A 22,737-nucleotide genomic window follows, 5' to 3' on the forward strand; every position below is an offset into this window, starting at 1 on the left:
CAAAGCAAAACACTCTTTTTTTTTTTTTTTTTTTTTTTACACCTGTCTTGCTGTTTACTGTACTGCTTACACCATGTGGAGAAAGACTTAGTTAGTATTCCTGGTTGACTGGTTCGATTCCTGCTATGGGAGAGACTTTTTTTTGGGGACTAGTGTCCACATTCCAAAGCCAACACGTGCCTTGCAGACAGAATCAGTTTAGGTTGGAACTGCTCTTTGCAGCCAAAAATGCAGACCACCAGGTTTTTTGGATATTTATTTGCACAAAAGCTTATTTGATGTCATATCTCAAACCATTCATATCTCTCACTTTTAATTCCTGGGTGTTAAGGGACTCAACAAGCCTTTATCCCTGTTTGTCATTGGAGCTCCCCTTCCATCAATTGGTGATATTTTGCTACTGAATGGAAAAGAGCTGTGACTCTCTAGCCAAGATGGTTGCAAAATCAGTTAAGGAAACACGGTACCAGTGCCCCATGTGAGAATCGAACTCATGACCTTCAGATTACGAGACTGACGCGCTACCTGCTGCGCTAACGAGGCAAAATGCAAGTAATAATCTGCGGAAGTTGCTTGTGCAAAGCAGTACACCTCTTTTTTTTCATATTGTAAGTGAGCTGGCAGTACATCTTCTCCCATATGGTCTAGCGGTTAGGATTCCTGGTTTTCACCCAGGCGGCCTGGGTTCGACTCCTGGTATGGGAACGCATCCTTTTCTGCACCGCTGCCAACATTCAAAAACTGACGCGTGTTTTTTAGTCAAACGTATTTCAAGTAGGATTTGTTTTTTTCAGGCAAAAATGCTGAACGCCCGCGTTTTGGCACTTCATTCTGACCCTTCACACAAGATTCAATTTGGATTCGTAGCTCAACTCATTCTCAACCACCCCTTTTTACACTAAAGTGTCAAGGGACTCAACAACTCATGGGTCCGGTAAGTTATTTGGATTCCCATTTCCTTTCTAATGGAAAAAGTTGTAGAATTGAATGGAAAAGTTCTAAGTTGGTGACAAAATCTCTCGAGAAAAGGAGGGAACAGTGCCCCGTGTGAGGCTCGAACTCACGACCTTCAGATTATGAGACTGACACGCTACCTACTGCGCTAACGAGGCAAGCTGTACCTGCAGATCTGCAGAAGTTTATTGTGCATAGCAGAAAACTTTTTTTTTTCATAATGTCACTGAGACATTAGAGCATCTTTTCCCATATGGTCTAGCGGTTAGGATTCCTGGCTCTCACCCAGGTGGCCCGGGTTTGACTCCCGGTATGGGAATGCATCTTTATCTTAGCTACTGCCACCATTCAAAGACTGACACGTGTTTTTCAATCAAAAATGCTTCTGGTAGATTTTCACTTTGCAACAAAAATACTTAACATTGGCGATGCATTATGACTTTTGCAAAAGATTTCCTTTTGTTTCATAGCTTAAGCCTTTTTCAACTACACAGTTTTACACAAAAGTGTCAAGGGACTCAACAAGCCATGTGTCCTGTCTGTCATTAGGGCTCCCATGTTCTTTCTAATCGGAAACAGTTTAGAACTGAATTGGAAAGTTCAGAGTTAGTGACAAAATCTCTTGAGAAAAGGAGGATGCCACGTGTGAGCAAAAAACTCATGATCTTCAAATTATTCAACTGACGTGCCAAAAACCTTGACCATGTAGCGTGTTTCAGCTCTTGTAATGTTGATGTTTTGTATTCAAAGCAAAACACTCTTTTTTTTTTTTTTTTTACACCTGTCTTGCTGTTTACTGTACTGCTTACACCATGTGGAGAAAGACTTAGTTAGTATTCCTGGTTGACTGGTTCGATTCCTGCTATGGGAGAGACTTTTTTTTGGGGACTAGTGTCCACATTCCAAAGCCAACACGTGCCTTGCAGACAGAATCAGTTTAGGTTGGAACTGCTCTTTGCAGCCAAAAATGCAGACCACCAGGTTTTTTGGATATTTATTTGCACAAAAGCTTATTTGATGTCATATCTCAAACCATTCATATCTCTCACTTTTAATTCCTGGGTGTTAAGGGACTCAACAAGCCTTTATCCCTGTTTGTCATTGGAGCTCCCCTTCCATCAATTGGTGATATTTTGCTACTGAATGGAAAAGAGCTGTGACTCTCTAGCCAAGATGGTTGCAAAATCAGTTAAGGAAACACGGTACCAGTGCCCCATGTGAGAATCGAACTCATGACCTTCAGATTACGAGACTGACGCGCTACCTGCTGCGCTAACGAGGCAAAATGCACGTAATAATCTGCGGAAGTTGCTTGTGCAAAGCAGTACACCTCTTTTTTTTCATATTGTAAGTGAGCTGGCAGTACATCTTCTCCCATATGGTCTAGCGGTTAGGATTCCTGGTTTTCACCCAGGCGGCCTGGGTTCGACTCCTGGTATGGGAACGCATCCTTTTCTGCACCGCTGCCAACATTCAAAAACTGACGCGTGTTTTTTAGTCAAACGTATTTCAAGTAGGATTTGTTTTTTTCAGGCAAAAATGCTGAACGCCCGCGTTTTGGCACTTCATTCTGACCCTTCACACAAGATTCAATTTGGATTCGTAGCTCAACTCATTCTCAACCACCCCTTTTTACACTAAAGTGTCAAGGGACTCAACAACTCATGGGTCCGGTAAGTTATTTGGATTCCCATTTCCTTTCTAATGGAAAAAGTTGTAGAATTGAATGGAAAAGTTCTAAGTTGGTGACAAAATCTCTCGAGAAAAGGAGGGAACAGTGCCCCGTGTGAGGCTCGAACTCACGACCTTCAGATTATGAGACTGACACGCTACCTACTGCGCTAACGAGGCAAGCTGTACCTGCAGATCTGCAGAAGTTTATTGTGCATAGCAGAAAACTTTTTTTTTTCATAATGTCACTGAGACATTAGAGCATCTTTTCCCATATGGTCTAGCGGTTAGGATTCCTGGCTCTCACCCAGGTGGCCCGGGTTTGACTCCCGGTATGGGAATGCATCTTTATCTTAGCTACTGCCACCATTCAAAGACTGACACGTGTTTTTCAATCAAAAATGCTTCTGGTAGATTTTCACTTTGCAACAAAAATACTTAACATTGGCGATGCATTATGACTTTTGCAAAAGATTTCCTTTTGTTTCATAGCTTAAGCCTTTTTCAACTACACAGTTTTACACAAAAGTGTCAAGGGACTCAACAAGCCATGTGTCCTGTCTGTCATTAGGGCTCCCATGTTCTTTCTAATCGGAAACAGTTTAGAACTGAATTGGAAAGTTCAGAGTTAGTGACAAAATCTCTTGAGAAAAGGAGGATGCCACGTGTGAGCAAAAAACTCATGATCTTCAAATTATTCAACTGACGTGCCAAAAACCTTGACCATGTAGCGTGTTTCAGCTCTTGTAATGTTGATGTTTTGTATTCAAAGCAAAACACTCTTTTTTTTTTTTTTTTTACACCTGTCTTGCTGTTTACTGTACTGCTTACACCATGTGGAGAAAGACTTAGTTAGTATTCCTGGTTGACTGGTTCGATTCCTGCTATGGGAGAGACTTTTTTTTGGGGACTAGTGTCCACATTCCAAAGCCAACACGTGCCTTGCAGACAGAATCAGTTTAGGTTGGAACTGCTCTTTGCAGCCAAAAATGCAGACCACCAGGTTTTTTGGATATTTATTTGCACAAAAGCTTATTTGATGTCATATCTCAAACCATTCATATCTCTCACTTTTAATTCCTGGGTGTTAAGGGACTCAACAAGCCTTTATCCCTGTTTGTCATTGGAGCTCCCCTTCCATCAATTGGTGATATTTTGCTACTGAATGGAAAAGAGCTGTGACTCTCTAGCCAAGATGGTTGCAAAATCAGTTAAGGAAACACGGTACCAGTGCCCCATGTGAGAATCGAACTCATGACCTTCAGATTACGAGACTGACGCGCTACCTGCTGCGCTAACGAGGCAAAATGCACGTAATAATCTGCGGAAGTTGCTTGTGCAAAGCAGTACACCTCTTTTTTTTCATATTGTAAGTGAGCTGGCAGTACATCTTCTCCCATATGGTCTAGCGGTTAGGATTCCTGGTTTTCACCCAGGCGGCCTGGGTTCGACTCCTGGTATGGGAACGCATCCTTTTCTGCACCGCTGCCAACATTCAAAAACTGACGCGTGTTTTTTAGTCAAACGTATTTCAAGTAGGATTTGTTTTTTTCAGGCAAAAATGCTGAACGCCCGCGTTTTGGCACTTCATTCTAACCCTTCACACAAGATTCAATTTGGATTCGTAGCTCAACTCATTCTCAACCACCCCTTTTTACACTAAAGTGTCAAGGGACTCAACAACTCATGGGTCCGGTAAGTTATTTGGATTCCCATTTCCTTTCTAATGGAAAAAGTTGTAGAATTGAATGGAAAAGTTCTAAGTTGGTGACAAAATCTCTCGAGAAAAGGAGGGAACAGTGCCCCGTGTGAGGCTTGAACTCACGACCTTCAGATTATGAGACTGACACGCTACCTACTGCGCTAACGAGGCAAGCTGTACCTGCAGATCTGCAGAAGTTTATTGTGCATAGCAGAAAACTTTTTTTTTTCATAATGTCACTGAGACATTAGAGCATCTTTTCCCATATGGTCTAGCGGTTAGGATTCCTGGCTCTCACCCAGGTGGCCCGGGTTTGACTCCCGGTATGGGAATGCATCTTTATCTTAGCTACTGCCACCATTCAAAGACTGACACGTGTTTTTCAATCAAAAATGCTTCTGGTAGATTTTCACTTTGCAACAAAAATACTTAACATTGGCGATGCATTATGACTTTTGCAAAAGATTTCCTTTTGTTTCATAGCTTAAGCCTTTTTCAACTACACAGTTTTACACAAAAGTGTCAAGGGACTCAACAAGCCATGTGTCCTGTCTGTCATTAGGGCTCCCATGTTCTTTCTAATCGGAAACAGTTTAGAACTGAATTGGAAAGTTCAGAGTTAGTGACAAAATCTCTTGAGAAAAGGAGGATGCCACGTGTGAGCAAAAAACTCATGATCTTCAAATTATTCAACTGACGTGCCAAAAACCTTGACCATGTAGCGTGTTTCAGCTCTTGTAATGTTGATGTTTTGTATTCAAAGCAAAACACTCTTTTTTTTTTTTTTTTTACACCTGTCTTGCTGTTTACTGTACTGCTTACACCATGTGGAGAAAGACTTAGTTAGTATTCCTGGTTGACTGGTTCGATTCCTGCTATGGGAGAGACTTTTTTTTGGGGACTAGTGTCCACATTCCAAAGCCAACACGTGCCTTGCAGACAGAATCAGTTTAGGTTGGAACTGCTCTTTGCAGCCAAAAATGCAGACCACCAGGTTTTTTGGATATTTATTTGCACAAAAGCTTATTTGATGTCATATCTCAAACCATTCATATCTCTCACTTTTAATTCCTGGGTGTTAAGGGACTCAACAAGCCTTTATCCCTGTTTGTCATTGGAGCTCCCCTTCCATCAATTGGTGATATTTTGCTACTGAATGGAAAAGAGCTGTGACTCTCTAGCCAAGATGGTTGCAAAATCAGTTAAGGAAACACGGTACCAGTGCCCCATGTGAGAATCGAACTCATGACCTTCAGATTACGAGACTGACGCGCTACCTGCTGCGCTAACGAGGCAAAATGCACGTAATAATCTGCGGAAGTTGCTTGTGCAAAGCAGTACACCTCTTTTTTTTCATATTGTAAGTGAGCTGGCAGTACATCTTCTCCCATATGGTCTAGCGGTTAGGATTCCTGGTTTTCACCCAGGCGGCCTGGGTTCGACTCCTGGTATGGGAACGCATCCTTTTCTGCACCGCTGCCAACATTCAAAAACTGACGCGTGTTTTTTAGTCAAACGTATTTCAAGTAGGATTTGTTTTTTTCAGGCAAAAATGCTGAACGCCCGCGTTTTGGCACTTCATTCTAACCCTTCACACAAGATTCAATTTGGATTCGTAGCTCAACTCATTCTCAACCACCCCTTTTTACACTAAAGTGTCAAGGGACTCAACAACTCATGGGTCCGGTAAGTTATTTGGATTCCCATTTCCTTTCTAATGGAAAAAGTTGTAGAATTGAATGGAAAAGTTCTAAGTTGGTGACAAAATCTCTCGAGAAAAGGAGGGAACAGTGCCCCATGTGAGGCTCGTACTCACGACCTTCAGATTATGAGACTGACACGCTACCTACTGCGCTAACGAGGCAAGCTGTACCTGCAGATCTGCAGAAGTTTATTGTGCATAGCAGAAAACTTTTTTTTTTCATAATGTCACTGAGACATTAGAGCATCTTTTCCCATATGGTCTAGCGGTTAGGATTCCTGGCTCTCACCCAGGTGGCCCGGGTTTGACTCCCGGTATGGGAATGCATCTTTATCTTAGCTACTGCCACCATTCAAAGACTGACACGTGTTTTTCAATCAAAAATGCTTCTGGTAGATTTTCACTTTGCAACAAAAATACTTAACATTGGCGATGCATTATGACTTTTGCAAAAGATTTCCTTTTGTTTCATAGCTTAAGCCTTTTTCAACTACACAGTTTTACACAAAAGTGTCAAGGGACTCAACAAGCCATGTGTCCTGTCTGTCATTAGGGCTCCCATGTTCTTTCTAATCGGAAACAGTTTAGAACTGAATTGGAAAGTTCAGAGTTAGTGACAAAATCTCTTGAGAAAAGGAGGATGCCACGTGTGAGCAAAAAACTCATGATCTTCAAATTATTCAACTGACGTGCCAAAAACCTTGACCATGTAGCGTGTTTCAGCTCTTGTAATGTTGATGTTTTGTATTCAAAGCAAAACACTCTTTTTTTTTTTTTTTTTACACCTGTCTTGCTGTTTACTGTACTGCTTACACCATGTGGAGAAAGACTTAGTTAGTATTCCTGGTTGACTGGTTCGATTCCTGCTATGGGAGAGACTTTTTTTTGGGGACTAGTGTCCACATTCCAAAGCCAACACGTGCCTTGCAGACAGAATCAGTTTAGGTTGGAACTGCTCTTTGCAGCCAAAAATGCAGACCACCAGGTTTTTTGGATATTTATTTGCACAAAAGCTTATTTGATGTCATATCTCAAACCATTCATATCTCTCACTTTTAATTCCTGGGTGTTAAGGGACTCAACAAGCCTTTATCCCTGTTTGTCATTGGAGCTCCCCTTCCATCAATTGGTGATATTTTGCTACTGAATGGAAAAGAGCTGTGACTCTCTAGCCAAGATGGTTGCAAAATCAGTTAAGGAAACACGGTACCAGTGCCCCATGTGAGAATCGAACTCATGACCTTCAGATTACGAGACTGACGCGCTACCTGCTGCGCTAACGAGGCAAAATGCACGTAATAATCTGCGGAAGTTGCTTGTGCAAAGCAGTACACCTCTTTTTTTTCATATTGTAAGTGAGCTGGCAGTACATCTTCTCCCATATGGTCTAGCGGTTAGGATTCCTGGTTTTCACCCAGGCGGCCTGGGTTCGACTCCTGGTATGGGAACGCATCCTTTTCTGCACCGCTGCCAACATTCAAAAACTGACGCGTGTTTTTTAGTCAAACGTATTTCAAGTAGGATTTGTTTTTTTCAGGCAAAAATGCTGAACGCCCGCGTTTTGGCACTTCATTCTAACCCTTCACACAAGATTCAATTTGGATTCGTAGCTCAACTCATTCTCAACCACCCCTTTTTACACTAAAGTGTCAAGGGACTCAACAACTCATGGGTCCGGTAAGTTATTTGGATTCCCATTTCCTTTCTAATGGAAAAAGTTGTAGAATTGAATGGAAAAGTTCTAAGTTGGTGACAAAATCTCTCGAGAAAAGGAGGGAACAGTGCCCCGTGTGAGGCTTGAACTCACGACCTTCAGATTATGAGACTGACACGCTACCTACTGCGCTAACGAGGCAAGCTGTACCTGCAGATCTGCAGAAGTTTATTGTGCATAGCAGAAAACTTTTTTTTTTCATAATGTCACTGAGACATTAGAGCATCTTTTCCCATATGGTCTAGCGGTTAGGATTCCTGGCTCTCACCCAGGTGGCCCGGGTTTGACTCCCGGTATGGGAATGCATCTTTATCTTAGCTACTGCCACCATTCAAAGACTGACACGTGTTTTTCAATCAAAAATGCTTCTGGTAGATTTTCACTTTGCAACAAAAATACTTAACATTGGCGATGCATTATGACTTTTGCAAAAGATTTCCTTTTGTTTCATAGCTTAAGCCTTTTTCAACTACACAGTTTTACACAAAAGTGTCAAGGGACTCAACAAGCCATGTGTCCTGTCTGTCATTAGGGCTCCCATGTTCTTTCTAATCGGAAACAGTTTAGAACTGAATTGGAAAGTTCAGAGTTAGTGACAAAATCTCTTGAGAAAAGGAGGATGCCACGTGTGAGCAAAAAACTCATGATCTTCAAATTATTCAACTGACGTGCCAAAAACCTTGACCATGTAGCGTGTTTCAGCTCTTGTAATGTTGATGTTTTGTATTCAAAGCAAAACACTCTTTTTTTTTTTTTTTTTACACCTGTCTTGCTGTTTACTGTACTGCTTACACCATGTGGAGAAAGACTTAGTTAGTATTCCTGGTTGACTGGTTCGATTCCTGCTATGGGAGAGACTTTTTTTTGGGGACTAGTGTCCACATTCCAAAGCCAACACGTGCCTTGCAGACAGAATCAGTTTAGGTTGGAACTGCTCTTTGCAGCCAAAAATGCAGACCACCAGGTTTTTTGGATATTTATTTGCACAAAAGCTTATTTGATGTCATATCTCAAACCATTCATATCTCTCACTTTTAATTCCTGGGTGTTAAGGGACTCAACAAGCCTTTATCCCTGTTTGTCATTGGAGCTCCCCTTCCATCAATTGGTGATATTTTGCTACTGAATGGAAAAGAGCTGTGACTCTCTAGCCAAGATGGTTGCAAAATCAGTTAAGGAAACACGGTACCAGTGCCCCATGTGAGAATCGAACTCATGACCTTCAGATTACGAGACTGACGCGCTACCTGCTGCGCTAACGAGGCAAAATGCACGTAATAATCTGCGGAAGTTGCTTGTGCAAAGCAGTACACCTCTTTTTTTTCATATTGTAAGTGAGCTGGCAGTACATCTTCTCCCATATGGTCTAGCGGTTAGGATTCCTGGTTTTCACCCAGGCGGCCTGGGTTCGACTCCTGGTATGGGAACGCATCCTTTTCTGCACCGCTGCCAACATTCAAAAACTGACGCGTGTTTTTTAGTCAAACGTATTTCAAGTAGGATTTGTTTTTTTCAGGCAAAAATGCTGAACGCCCGCGTTTTGGCACTTCATTCTAACCCTTCACACAAGATTCAATTTGGATTCGTAGCTCAACTCATTCTCAACCACCCCTTTTTACACTAAAGTGTCAAGGGACTCAACAACTCATGGGTCCGGTAAGTTATTTGGATTCCCATTTCCTTTCTAATGGAAAAAGTTGTAGAATTGAATGGAAAAGTTCTAAGTTGGTGACAAAATCTCTCGAGAAAAGGAGGGAACAGTGCCCCATGTGAGGCTCGTACTCACGACCTTCAGATTATGAGACTGACACGCTACCTACTGCGCTAACGAGGCAAGCTGTACCTGCAGATCTGCAGAAGTTTATTGTGCATAGCAGAAAACTTTTTTTTTTCATAATGTCACTGAGACATTAGAGCATCTTTTCCCATATGGTCTAGCGGTTAGGATTCCTGGCTCTCACCCAGGTGGCCCGGGTTTGACTCCCGGTATGGGAATGCATCTTTATCTTAGCTACTGCCACCATTCAAAGACTGACACGTGTTTTTCAATCAAAAATGCTTCTGGTAGATTTTCACTTTGCAACAAAAATACTTAACATTGGCGATGCATTATGACTTTTGCAAAAGATTTCCTTTTGTTTCATAGCTTAAGCCTTTTTCAACTACACAGTTTTACACAAAAGTGTCAAGGGACTCAACAAGCCATGTGTCCTGTCTGTCATTAGGGCTCCCATGTTCTTTCTAATCGGAAACAGTTTAGAACTGAATTGGAAAGTTCAGAGTTAGTGACAAAATCTCTTGAGAAAAGGAGGATGCCACGTGTGAGCAAAAAACTCATGATCTTCAAATTATTCAACTGACGTGCCAAAAACCTTGACCATGTAGCGTGTTTCAGCTCTTGTAATGTTGATGTTTTGTATTCAAAGCAAAACACTCTTTTTTTTTTTTTTTTTACACCTGTCTTGCTGTTTACTGTACTGCTTACACCATGTGGAGAAAGACTTAGTTAGTATTCCTGGTTGACTGGTTCGATTCCTGCTATGGGAGAGACTTTTTTTTGGGGACTAGTGTCCACATTCCAAAGCCAACACGTGCCTTGCAGACAGAATCAGTTTAGGTTGGAACTGCTCTTTGCAGCCAAAAATGCAGACCACCAGGTTTTTTGGATATTTATTTGCACAAAAGCTTATTTGATGTCATATCTCAAACCATTCATATCTCTCACTTTTAATTCCTGGGTGTTAAGGGACTCAACAAGCCTTTATCCCTGTTTGTCATTGGAGCTCCCCTTCCATCAATTGGTGATATTTTGCTTCTGAATGGAAAAGAGCTGTGACTCTCTAGCCAAGATGGTTGCAAAATCAGTTAAGGAAACACGGTACCAGTGCCCCATGTGAGAATCGAACTCATGACCTTCAGATTACGAGACTGACGCGCTACCTGCTGCGCTAACGAGGCAAAATGCACGTAATAATCTGCGGAAGTTGCTTGTGCAAAGCAGTACACCTCTTTTTTTTCATATTGTAAGTGAGCTGGCAGTACATCTTCTCCCATATGGTCTAGCGGTTAGGATTCCTGGTTTTCACCCAGGCGGCCTGGGTTCGACTCCTGGTATGGGAACGCATCCTTTTCTGCACCGCTGCCAACATTCAAAAACTGACGCGTGTTTTTTAGTCAAACGTATTTCAAGTAGGATTTGTTTTTTTCAGGCAAAAATGCTGAACGCCCGCGTTTTGGCACTTCATTCTAACCCTTCACACAAGATTCAATTTGGATTCGTAGCTCAACTCATTCTCAACCACCCCTTTTTACACTAAAGTGTCAAGGGACTCAACAACTCATGGGTCCGGTAAGTTATTTGGATTCCCATTTCCTTTCTAATGGAAAAAGTTGTAGAATTGAATGGAAAAGTTCTAAGTTGGTGACAAAATCTCTCGAGAAAAGGAGGGAACAGTGCCCCGTGTGAGGCTCGAACTCACGACCTTCAGATTATGAGACTGACACGCTACCTACTGCGCTAACGAGGCAAGCTGTACCTGCAGATCTGCAGAAGTTTATTGTGCATAGCAGAAAACTTTTTTTTTTCATAATGTCACTGAGACATTAGAGCATCTTTTCCCATATGGTCTAGCGGTTAGGATTCCTGGCTCTCACCCAGGTGGCCCGGGTTTGACTCCCGGTATGGGAATGCATCTTTATCTTAGCTACTGCCACCATTCAAAGACTGACACGTGTTTTTCAATCAAAAATGCTTCTGGTAGATTTTCACTTTGCAACAAAAATACTTAACATTGGCGATGCATTATGACTTTTGCAAAAGATTTCCTTTTGTTTCATAGCTTAAGCCTTTTTCAACTACACAGTTTTACACAAAAGTGTCAAGGGACTCAACAAGCCATGTGTCCTGTCTGTCATTAGGGCTCCCATGTTCTTTCTAATCGGAAACAGTTTAGAACTGAATTGGAAAGTTCAGAGTTAGTGACAAAATCTCTTGAGAAAAGGAGGATGCCACGTGTGAGCAAAAAACTCATGATCTTCAAATTATTCAACTGACGTGCCAAAAACCTTGACCATGTAGCGTGTTTCAGCTCTTGTAATGTTGATGTTTTGTATTCAAAGCAAAACACTCTTTTTTTTTTTTTTTTTACACCTGTCTTGCTGTTTACTGTACTGCTTACACCATGTGGAGAAAGACTTAGTTAGTATTCCTGGTTGACTGGTTCGATTCCTGCTATGGGAGAGACTTTTTTTTGGGGACTAGTGTCCACATTCCAAAGCCAACACGTGCCTTGCAGACAGAATCAGTTTAGGTTGGAACTGCTCTTTGCAGCCAAAAATGCAGACCACCAGGTTTTTTGGATATTTATTTGCACAAAAGCTTATTTGATGTCATATCTCAAACCATTCATATCTCTCACTTTTAATTCCTGGGTGTTAAGGGACTCAACAAGCCTTTATCCCTGTTTGTCATTGGAGCTCCCCTTCCATCAATTGGTGATATTTTGCTACTGAATGGAAAAGAGCTGTGACTCTCTAGCCAAGATGGTTGCAAAATCAGTTAAGGAAACACGGTACCAGTGCCCCATGTGAGAATCGAACTCATGACCTTCAGATTACGAGACTGACGCGCTACCTGCTGCGCTAACGAGGCAAAATGCACGTAATAATCTGCGGAAGTTGCTTGTGCAAAGCAGTACACCTCTTTTTTTTCATATTGTAAGTGAGCTGGCAGTACATCTTCTCCCATATGGTCTAGCGGTTAGGATTCCTGGTTTTCACCCAGGCGGCCTGGGTTCGACTCCTGGTATGGGAACGCATCCTTTTCTGCACCGCTGCCAACATTCAAAAACTGACGTGTGTTTTTTAGTCAAACGTATTTCAAGTAGGATTTGTTTTTTTCAGGCAAAAATGCTGAACGCCCGCGTTTTGGCACTTCATTCTAACCCTTCACACAAGATTCAATTTGGATTCGTAGCTCAACTCATTCTCAACCACCCCTTTTTACACTATAGTGTCAAGGGACTCAACAACTCATGGGTCCGGTAAGTTATTTGGATTCCCATTTCCTTTCTAATGGAAAAAGTTGTAGAATTGAATGGAAAAGTTCTAAGTTGGTGACAAAATCTCTCGAGAAAAGGAGGGAACAGTGCCCCATGTGAGGCTCGAACTCACGACCTTCAGATTATGAGACTGACACGCTACCTACTGCGCTAACGAGGCAAGCTGTACCTGCAGATCTGCAGAAGTTTATTGTGCATAGCAGAAAACTTTTTTTTTTCATAATGTCACTGAGAGATTAGAGCATCTTTTCCCATATGGTCTAGCGGTTAGGATTCCTGGCTCTCACCCAGGTGGCCCGGGTTTGACTCCCGGTATGGGAATGCATCTTTATCTTAGCTACTGCCACCATTCAAAGACTGACACGTGTTTTTCAATCAAAAATGCTTCTGGTAGATTTTCACTTTGCAACAAAAATACTTAACATTGGCGATGCATTATGACTTTTGCAAAAGATTTCCTTTTGTTTCATAGCTTAAGCCTTTTTCAACTACACAGTTTTACACAAAAGTGTCAAGGGACTCAACAAGCCATGTGTCCTGTCTGTCATTAGGGCTCCCATGTTCTTTCTAATCGGAAACAGTTTAGAACTGAATTGGAAAGTTCAGAGTTAGTGACAAAATCTCTTGAGAAAAGGAGGATGCCACGTGTGAGCAAAAAACTCATGATCTTCAAATTATTCAACTGACGTGCCAAAAACCTTGACCATGTAGCGTGTTTCAGCTCTTGTAATGTTGATGTTTTGTATTCAAAGCAAAACACTCTTTTTTTTTTTTTTTTTACACCTGTCTTGCTGTTTACTGTACTGCTTACACCATGTGGAGAAAGACTTAGTTAGTATTCCTGGTTGACTGGTTCGATTCCTGCTATGGGAGAGACTTTTTTTTGGGGACTAGTGTCCACATTCCAAAGCCAACACGTGCCTTGCAGACAGAATCAGTTTAGGTTGGAACTGCTCTTTGCAGCCAAAAATGCAGACCACCAGGTTTTTTGGATATTTATTTGCACAAAAGCTTATTTGATGTCATATCTCAAACCATTCATATCTCTCACTTTTAATTCCTGGGTGTTAAGGGACTCAACAAGCCTTTATCCCTGTTTGTCATTGGAGCTCCCCTTCCATCAATTGGTGATATTTTGCTACTGAATGGAAAAGAGCTGTGACTCTCTAGCCAAGATGGTTGCAAAATCAGTTAAGGAAACACGGTACCAGTGCCCCATGTGAGAATCGAACTCATGACCTTCAGATTACGAGACTGACGCGCTACCTGCTGCGCTAACGAGGCAAAATGCAAGTATTAATCTGCGGAAGTTGCTTGTGCAAAGCAGTACACCTCTTTTTTTTCATATTGTAAGTGAGCTGGCAGTACATCTTCTCCCATATGGTCTAGCGGTTAGGATTCCTGGTTTTCACCCAGGCGGCCTGGGTTCGACTCCTGGTATGGGAACGCATCCTTTTCTGCACCGCTGCCAACATTCAAAAACTGACGCGTGTTTTTTAGTCAAACGTATTTCAAGTAGGATTTGTTTTTTTCAGGCAAAAATGCTGAACGCCCGCGTTTTGGCACTTCATTCTGACCCTTCACACAAGATGCAATTTGGATTCGTAGCTCAACTCATTCTCAACCACCCCTTTTTACACTAAAGTGTCAAGGGACTCAACAACTCATGGGTCCGGTAAGTTATTTGGATTCCCATTTCCTTTCTAATGGAAAAAGTTGTAGAATTGAATGGAAAAGTTCTAAGTTGGTGACAAAATCTCTCGAGAAAAGGAGGGAACAGTGCCCCGTGTGAGGCTCGAACTCACGACCTTCAGATTATGAGACTGACACGCTACCTACTGCGCTAACGAGGCAAGCTGTACCTGCAGATCTGCAGAAGTTTATTGTGCATAGCAGAAAACTTTTTTTTTTCATAATGTCACTGAGACATTAGAGCATCTTTTCCCATATGGTCTAGCGGTTAGGATTCCTGGCTCTCACCCAGGTGGCCCGGGTTTGACTCCCGGTATGGGAATGCATCTTTATCTTAGCTACTGCCACCATTCAAAGACTGACACGTGTTTTTCAATCAAAAATGTTTCTGGTAGATTTTCACTTTGCAACAAAAATACTTAACATTGGCGATGCATTATGACTTTTGCAAAAGATTTCCTTTTGTTTCATAGCTTAAGCCTTTTTCAACTACACAGTTTTACACAAAAGTGTCAAGGGACTCAACAAGCCATGTGTCCTGTCTGTCATTAGGGCTCCCATGTTCTTTCTAATCGGAAACAGTTTAGAACTGAATTGGAAAGTTCAGAGTTAGTGACAAAATCTCTTGAGAAAAGGAGGATGCCACGTGTGAGCAAAAAACTCATGATCTTCAAATTATTCAACTGACGTGCCAAAAACCTTGACCATGTAGCGTGTTTCAGCTCTTGTAATGTTGATGTTTTGTATTCAAAGCAAAACACTCTTTTTTTTTTTTTTTTTACACCTGTCTTGCTGTTTACTGTACTGCTTACACCATGTGGAGAAAGACTTAGTTAGTATTCCTGGTTGACTGGTTCGATTCCTGCTATGGGAGAGACTTTTTTTTGGGGACTAGTGTCCACATTCCAAAGCCAACACGTGCCTTGCAGACAGAATCAGTTTAGGTTGGAACTGCTCTTTGCAGCCAAAAATGCAGACCACCAGGTTTTTTGGATATTTATTTGCACAAAAGCTTATTTGATGTCATATCTCAAACCATTCATATCTCTCACTTTTAATTCCTGGGTGTTAAGGGACTCAACAAGCCTTTATCCCTGTTTGTCATTGGAGCTCCCCTTCCATCAATTGGTGATATTTTGCTACTGAATGGAAAAGAGCTGTGACTCTCTAGCCAAGATGGTTGCAAAATCAGTTAAGGAAACACGGTACCAGTGCCCCATGTGAGAATCGAACTCATGACCTTCAGATTACGAGACTGACGCGCTACCTGCTGCGCTAACGAGGCAAAATGCACGTAATAATCTGCGGAAGTTGCTTGTGCAAAGCAGTACACCTCTTTTTTTTCATATTGTAAGTGAGCTGGCAGTACATCTTCTCCCATATGGTCTAGCGGTTAGGATTCCTGGTTTTCACCCAGGCGGCCTGGGTTCGACTCCTGGTATGGGAACGCATCCTTTTCTGCACCGCTGCCAACATTCAAAAACTGACGCGTGTTTTTTAGTCAAACGTATTTCAAGTAGGATTTGTTTTTTTCAGGCAAAAATGCTGAACGCCCGCGTTTTGGCACTTCATTCTAACCCTTCACACAAGATTCAATTTGGATTCGTAGCTCAACTCATTCTCAACCACCCCTTTTTACACTAAAGTGTCAAGGGACTCAACAACTCATGGGTCCGGTAAGTTATTTGGATTCCCATTTCCTTTCTAATGGAAAAAGTTGTAGAATTGAATGGAAAAGTTCTAAGTTGGTGACAAAATCTCTCGAGAAAAGGAGGGAACAGTGCCCCGTGTGAGGCTCGAACTCACGACCTTCAGATTATGAGACTGACACGCTACCTACTGCGCTAACGAGGCAAGCTGTACCTGCAGATCTGCAGAAGTTTATTGTGCATAGCAGAAAACTTTTTTTTTTCATAATGTCACTGAGACATTAGAGCATCTTTTCCCATATGGTTTAGCGGTTAGGATTCCTGGCTCTCACCCAGGTGGCCCGGGTTTGACTCCCGGTATGGGAATGCATCTTTATCTTAGCTACTGCCACCATTCAAAGACTGACACGTGTTTTTCAATCAAAAATGTTTCTGGTAGATTTTCACTTTGCAACAAAAATACTTAACATTGGCGATGCATTATGACTTTTGCAAAAGATTTCCTTTTGTTTCATAGCTTAAGCCTTTTTCAACTACACAGTTTTACACAAAAGTGTCAAGGGACTCAACAAGCCATGTGTCCTGTCTGTCATTAGGGCTCCCATGTTCTTTCTAATCGGAAACAGTTTAGAACTGAATTGGAAAGTTCAGAGTTAGTGACAAAATCTCTTGAGAAAAGGAGGATGCCACGTGTGAGCAAAAAACTCATGATCTTCAAATTATTCAACTGACGTGCCAAAAACCTTGACCATGTAGCGTGTTTCAGCTCTTGTAATGTTGATGTTTTGTATTCAAAGCAAAACACTCTTTTTTTTTTTTTTTTTACACCTGTCTTGCTGTTTACTGTACTGCTTACACCATGTGGAGAAAGACTTAGTTAGTATTCCTGGTTGACTGGTTCGATTCCTGCTATGGGAGAGACTTTTTTTTGGGGACTAGTGTCCACATTCCAAAGCCAACACGTGCCTTGCAGACAGAATCAGTTTAGGTTGGAACTGCTCTTTGCAGCCAAAAATGCAGACCACCAGGTTTTTTGGATATTTATTTGCACAAAAGCTTATTTGATGTCATATCTCAAACCATTCATATCTCTCACTTTTAATTCCTGGGTGTTAAGGGACTCAACAAGCCTTTATCCCTGTTTGTCATTGGAGCTCCCCTTCCATCAATTGGTGATATTTTGCTACTGAATGGAAAAGAGCTGTGACTCTCTAGCCAAGATGGTTGCAAAATCAGTTAAGGAAACACGGTACCAGTGCCCCATGTGAGAATCGAACTCATGACCTTCAGATTACGAGACTGACGCGCTACCTGCTGCGCTAACGAGGCAAAATGCACGTAATAATCTGCGGAAGTTGCTTGTGCAAAGCAGTACACCTCTTTTTTTTCATATTGTAAGTGAGCTGGCAGTACATCTTCTCCCATATGGTCTAGCGGTTAGGATTCCTGGTTTTCACCCAGGCGGCCTGGGTTCGACTCCTGGTATGGGAACGCATCCTTTTCTGCACCGCTGCCAACATTCAAAAACTGACGCGTGTTTTTTAGTCAAACGTATTTCAAGTAGGATTTGTTTTTTTCAGGCAAAAATGCTGAACGCCCGCGTTTTGGCACTTCATTCTAACCCTTCACACAAGATTCAATTTGGATTCGTAGCTCAACTCATTCTCAACCACCCCTTTTTACACTAAAGTGTCAAGGGACTCAACAACTCATGGGTCCGGTAAGTTATTTGGATTCCCATTTCCTTTCTAATGGAAAAAGTTGTAGAATTGAATGGAAAAGTTCTAAGTTGGTGACAAAATCTCTCGAGAAAAGGAGGGAACAGTGCCCCGTGTGAGGCTCGAACTCACGACCTTCAGATTATGAGACTGACACGCTACCTACTGCGCTAACGAGGCAAGCTGTACCTGCAGATCTGCAGAAGTTTATTGTGCATAGCAGAAAACTTTTTTTTTTCATAATGTCACTGAGACATTAGAGCATCTTTTCCCATATGGTCTAGCGGTTAGGATTCCTGGCTCTCACCCAGGTGGCCCGGGTTTGACTCCCGGTATGGGAATGCATCTTTATCTTAGCTACTGCCACCATTCAAAGACTGACACGTGTTTTTCAATCAAAAATGTTTCTGGTAGATTTTCACTTTGCAACAAAAATACTTAACATTGGCGATGCATTATGACTTTTGCAAAAGATTTCCTTTTGTTTCATAGCTTAAGCCTTTTTCAACTACACAGTTTTACACAAAAGTGTCAAGGGACTCAACAAGCCATGTGTCCTGTCTGTCATTAGGGCTCCCATGTTCTTTCTAATCGGAAACAGTTTAGAACTGAATTGGAAAGTTCAGAGTTAGTGACAAAATCTCTTGAGAAAAGGAGGATGCCACGTGTGAGCAAAAAACTCATGATCTTCAAATTATTCAACTGACGTGCCAAAAACCTTGACCATGTAGCGTGTTTCAGCTCTTGTAATGTTGATGTTTTGTATTCAAAGCAAAACACTCTTTTTTTTTTTTTTTTTACACCTGTCTTGCTGTTTACTGTACTGCTTACACCATGTGGAGAAAGACTTAGTTAGTATTCCTGGTTGACTGGTTCGATTCCTGCTATGGGAGAGACTTTTTTTTGGGGACTAGTGTCCACATTCCAAAGCCAACACGTGCCTTGCAGACAGAATCAGTTTAGGTTGGAACTGCTCTTTGCAGCCAAAAATGCAGACCACCAGGTTTTTTGGATATTTATTTGCACAAAAGCTTATTTGATGTCATATCTCAAACCATTCATATCTCTCACTTTTAATTCCTGGGTGTTAAGGGACTCAACAAGCCTTTATCCCTGTTTGTCATTGGAGCTCCCCTTCCATCAATTGGTGATATTTTGCTACTGAATGGAAAAGAGCTGTGACTCTCTAGCCAAGATGGTTGCAAAATCAGTTAAGGAAACACGGTACCAGTGCCCCATGTGAGAATCGAACTCATGACCTTCAGATTACGAGACTGACGCGCTACCTGCTGCGCTAACGAGGCAAAATGCACGTAATAATCTGCGGAAGTTGCTTGTGCAAAGCAGTACACCTCTTTTTTTTCATATTGTAAGTGAGCTGGCAGTACATCTTCTCCCATATGGTCTAGCGGTTAGGATTCCTGGTTTTCACCCAGGTGGCCTGGGTTCGACTCCTGGTATGGGAACGCATCCTTTTCTGCACCGCTGCCAACATTCAAATACTGACGCGTGTTTTTTAGTCAAACGTATTTCAAGTAGGATTTGTTTTTTTCAGGCAAAAATGCTGAACGCCCGCGTTTTGGCACTTCATTCTAACCCTTCACACAAGATTCAATTTGGATTCGTAGCTCAACTCATTCTCAACCACCCCTTTTTACACTAAAGTGTCAAGGGACTCAACAACTCATGGGTCCGGTAAGTTATTTGGATTCCCATTTCCTTTCTAATGGAAAAAGTTGTAGAATTGAATGGAAAAGTTCTAAGTTGGTGACAAAATCTCTCGAGAAAAGGAGGGAACAGTGCCCCGTGTGAGGCTCGAACTCACGACCTTCAGATTATGAGACTGACACGCTACCTACTGCGCTAACGAGGCAAGCTGTACCTGCAGATCTGCAGAAGTTTATTGTGCATAGCAGAAAACTTTTTTTTTTCATAATGTCACTGAGACATTAGAGCATCTTTTCCCATATGGTCTAGCGGTTAGGATTCCTGGCTCTCACCCAGGTGGCCCGGGTTTGACTCCCGGTATGGGAATGCATCTTTATCTTAGCTACTGCCACCATTCAAAGACTGACACGTGTTTTTCAATCAAAAATGTTTCTGGTAGATTTTCACTTTGCAACAAAAATACTTAACATTGGCGATGCATTATGACTTTTGCAAAAGATTTCCTTTTGTTTCATAGCTTAAGCCTTTTTCAACTACACAGTTTTACACAAAAGTGTCAAGGGACTCAACAAGCCATGTGTCCTGTCTGTCATTAGGGCTCCCATGTTCTTTCTAATCGGAAACAGTTTAGAACTGAATTGGAAAGTTCAGAGTTAGTGACAAAATCTCTTGAGAAAAGGAGGATGCCACGTGTGAGCAAAAAACTCATGATCTTCAAATTATTCAACTGTCGTGCCAAAAACCTTGACCATGTAGCGTGTTTCAGCTCTTGTAATGTTGATGTTTTGTATTCAAAGCAAAACACTCTTTTTTTTTTTTTTTTTACACCTGTCTTGCTGTTTACTGTACTGCTTACACCATGTGGAGAAAGACTTAGTTAGTATTCCTGGTTGACTGGTTCGATTCCTGCTATGGGAGAGACTTTTTTTTGGGGACTAGTGTCCACATTCCAAAGCCAACACGTGCCTTGCAGACAGAATCAGTTTAGGTTGGAACTGCTCTTTGCAGCCAAAAATGCAGACCACCAGGTTTTTTGGATATTTATTTGCACAAAAGCTTATTTGATGTCATATCTCAAACCATTCATATCTCTCACTTTTAATTCCTGGGTGTTAAGGGACTCAACAAGCCTTTATCCCTGTTTGTCATTGGAGCTCCCCTTCCATCAATTGGTGATATTTTGCTACTGAATGGAAAAGAGCTGTGACTCTCTAGCCAAGATGGTTGCAAAATCAGTTAAGGAAACACGGTACCAGTGCCCCATGTGAGAATCGAACTCATGACCTTCAGATTACGAGACTGACGCGCTACCTGCTGCGCTAACGAGGCAAAATGCACGTAATAATCTGCGGAAGTTGCTTGTGCAAAGCAGTACACCTCTTTTTTTTCATATTGTAAGTGAGCTGGCAGTACATCTTCTCCCATATGGTCTAGCGGTTAGGATTCCTGGTTTTCACCCAGGCGGCCTGGGTTCGACTCCTGGTATGGGAACGCATCCTTTTCTGCACCGCTGCCAACATTCAAAAACTGACGCGTGTTTTTTAGTCAAACGTATTTCAAGTAGGATTTGTTTTTTTCAGGCAAAAATGCTGAACGCCCGCGTTTTGGCACTTCATTCTAACCCTTCACACAAGATTCAATTTGGATTCGTAGCTCAACTCATTCTCAACCACCCCTTTTTACACTAAAGTGTCAAGGGACTCAACAACTCATGAGTCCGGTAAGTTATTTGGATTCCCATTTCCTTTCTAATGGAAAAAGTTGTAGAATTGAATGGAAAAGTTCTAAGTTGGTGACAAAATCTCTCGAGAAAAGGAGGGAACAGTGCCCCGTGTGAGGCTCGAACTCACGACCTTCAGATTATGAGACTGACACGCTACCTACTGCGCTAACGAGGCAAGCTGTACCTGCAGATCTGCAGAAGTTTATTGTGCATAGCAGAAAACTTTTTTTTTTCATAATGTCACTGAGACATTAGAGCATCTTTTCCCATATGGTCTAGCGGTTAGGATTCCTGGCTCTCACCCAGGTGGCCTGGGTTTGACTCCCGGTATGGGAATGCATCTTTATCTTAGCTACTGCCACCATTCAAAGACTGACACGTGTTTTTCAATCAAAAATGTTTCTGGTAGATTTTCACTTTGCAACAAAAATACTTAACATTGGCGATGCATTATGACTTTTGCAAAAGATTTCCTTTTGTTTCATAGCTTAAGCCTTTTTCAACTACACAGTTTTACACAAAAGTGTCAAGGGACTCAACAAGCCATGTGTCCTGTCTGTCATTAGGGCTCCCATGTTCTTTCTAATCGGAAACAGTTTAGAACTGAATTGGAAAGTTCAGAGTTAGTGACAAAATCTCTTGAGAAAAGGAGGATGCCACGTGTGAGCAAAAAACTCATGATCTTCAAATTATTCAACTGACGTGCCAAAAACCTTGACCATGTAGCGTGTTTCAGCTCTTGTAATGTTGATGTTTTGTATTCAAAGCAAAACACTCTTTTTTTTTTTTTTTTTACACCTGTCTTGCTGTTTACTGTACTGCTTACACCATGTGGAGAAAGACTTAGTTAGTATTCCTGGTTGACTGGTTCGATTCCTGCTATGGGAGAGACTTTTTTTTGGGGACTAGTGTCCACATTCCAAAGCCAACACGTGCCTTGCAGACAGAATCAGTTTAGGTTGGAACTGCTCTTTGCAGCCAAAAATGCAGACCACCAGGTTTTTTGGATATTTATTTGCACAAAAGCTTATTTGATGTCATATCTCAAACCATTCATATCTCTCACTTTTAATTCCTGGGTGTTAAGGGACTCAACAAGCCTTTATCCCTGTTTGTCATTGGAGCTCCCCTTCCATCAATTGGTGATATTTTGCTACTGAATGGAAAAGAGCTGTGACTCTCTAGCCAAGATGGTTGCAAAATCAGTTAAGGAAACACGGTACCAGTGCCCCATGTGAGAATCGAACTCATGACCTTCAGATTACGAGACTGACGCGCTACCTGCTGCGCTAACGAGGCAAAATGCACGTAATAATCTGCGGAAGTTGCTTGTGCAAAGCAGTGCACCTCTTTTTTTTCATATTGTAAGTGAGCTGGCAGTACATCTTCTCCCATATGGTCTAGCGGTTAGGATTCCTGGTTTTCACCCAGGCGGCCTGGGTTCAACTCCTGGTATGGGAACGCATCCTTTTCTGCACCGCTGC

General features: G+C 41.9%; 14 non-coding genes across 14 annotated transcripts; all 14 read left to right on the forward strand.

Annotated features, from left to right (window-relative positions):
* The first annotated feature begins 633 nt into the window (after positions 1-633).
* Positions 634-705, forward strand: TRNAE-UUC (transfer RNA glutamic acid (anticodon UUC)). Its single transcript has one exon. It is a non-coding gene; the product is annotated as a tRNA-Glu (tRNA).
* A 1,621-nt stretch (positions 706-2,326) lies between these two features.
* On the forward strand, positions 2,327-2,398 carry TRNAE-UUC (transfer RNA glutamic acid (anticodon UUC)). Its single transcript has one exon. It is a non-coding gene; the product is annotated as a tRNA-Glu (tRNA).
* A 1,621-nt stretch (positions 2,399-4,019) lies between these two features.
* On the forward strand, positions 4,020-4,091 carry TRNAE-UUC (transfer RNA glutamic acid (anticodon UUC)). Its single transcript has one exon. It is a non-coding gene; the product is annotated as a tRNA-Glu (tRNA).
* Positions 4,092-5,712: 1,621 nt separating this feature from the next.
* TRNAE-UUC (transfer RNA glutamic acid (anticodon UUC)) lies at positions 5,713-5,784 on the forward strand. Its single transcript has one exon. It is a non-coding gene; the product is annotated as a tRNA-Glu (tRNA).
* Positions 5,785-7,405: 1,621 nt separating this feature from the next.
* TRNAE-UUC (transfer RNA glutamic acid (anticodon UUC)) lies at positions 7,406-7,477 on the forward strand. Its single transcript has one exon. It is a non-coding gene; the product is annotated as a tRNA-Glu (tRNA).
* Positions 7,478-9,098: 1,621 nt separating this feature from the next.
* Positions 9,099-9,170, forward strand: TRNAE-UUC (transfer RNA glutamic acid (anticodon UUC)). The gene has a single exon. It is a non-coding gene; the product is annotated as a tRNA-Glu (tRNA).
* A 1,621-nt stretch (positions 9,171-10,791) lies between these two features.
* Positions 10,792-10,863, forward strand: TRNAE-UUC (transfer RNA glutamic acid (anticodon UUC)). The gene has a single exon. It is a non-coding gene; the product is annotated as a tRNA-Glu (tRNA).
* Positions 10,864-12,484: 1,621 nt separating this feature from the next.
* On the forward strand, positions 12,485-12,556 carry TRNAE-UUC (transfer RNA glutamic acid (anticodon UUC)). Its single transcript has one exon. It is a non-coding gene; the product is annotated as a tRNA-Glu (tRNA).
* A 1,621-nt stretch (positions 12,557-14,177) lies between these two features.
* Positions 14,178-14,249, forward strand: TRNAE-UUC (transfer RNA glutamic acid (anticodon UUC)). The gene has a single exon. It is a non-coding gene; the product is annotated as a tRNA-Glu (tRNA).
* A 1,621-nt stretch (positions 14,250-15,870) lies between these two features.
* TRNAE-UUC (transfer RNA glutamic acid (anticodon UUC)) lies at positions 15,871-15,942 on the forward strand. The gene has a single exon. It is a non-coding gene; the product is annotated as a tRNA-Glu (tRNA).
* A 1,621-nt stretch (positions 15,943-17,563) lies between these two features.
* Positions 17,564-17,635, forward strand: TRNAE-UUC (transfer RNA glutamic acid (anticodon UUC)). The gene has a single exon. It is a non-coding gene; the product is annotated as a tRNA-Glu (tRNA).
* Positions 17,636-19,256: 1,621 nt separating this feature from the next.
* Positions 19,257-19,328, forward strand: TRNAE-UUC (transfer RNA glutamic acid (anticodon UUC)). The gene has a single exon. It is a non-coding gene; the product is annotated as a tRNA-Glu (tRNA).
* Positions 19,329-20,949: 1,621 nt separating this feature from the next.
* TRNAE-UUC (transfer RNA glutamic acid (anticodon UUC)) lies at positions 20,950-21,021 on the forward strand. Its single transcript has one exon. It is a non-coding gene; the product is annotated as a tRNA-Glu (tRNA).
* A 1,621-nt stretch (positions 21,022-22,642) lies between these two features.
* Positions 22,643-22,714, forward strand: TRNAE-UUC (transfer RNA glutamic acid (anticodon UUC)). Its single transcript has one exon. It is a non-coding gene; the product is annotated as a tRNA-Glu (tRNA).
* The last annotated feature ends 23 nt before the right edge of the window (positions 22,715-22,737 follow it).

Source organism: Phyllobates terribilis, unplaced genomic scaffold (assembly GCF_046119375.1).
Source record: "Phyllobates terribilis strain yellow unplaced genomic scaffold, ASM4611937v1 Scaffold_1248__1_contigs__length_344610, whole genome shotgun sequence".
NCBI classification, from domain to species: Eukaryota; Metazoa; Chordata; class Amphibia; order Anura; family Dendrobatidae; genus Phyllobates; species Phyllobates terribilis.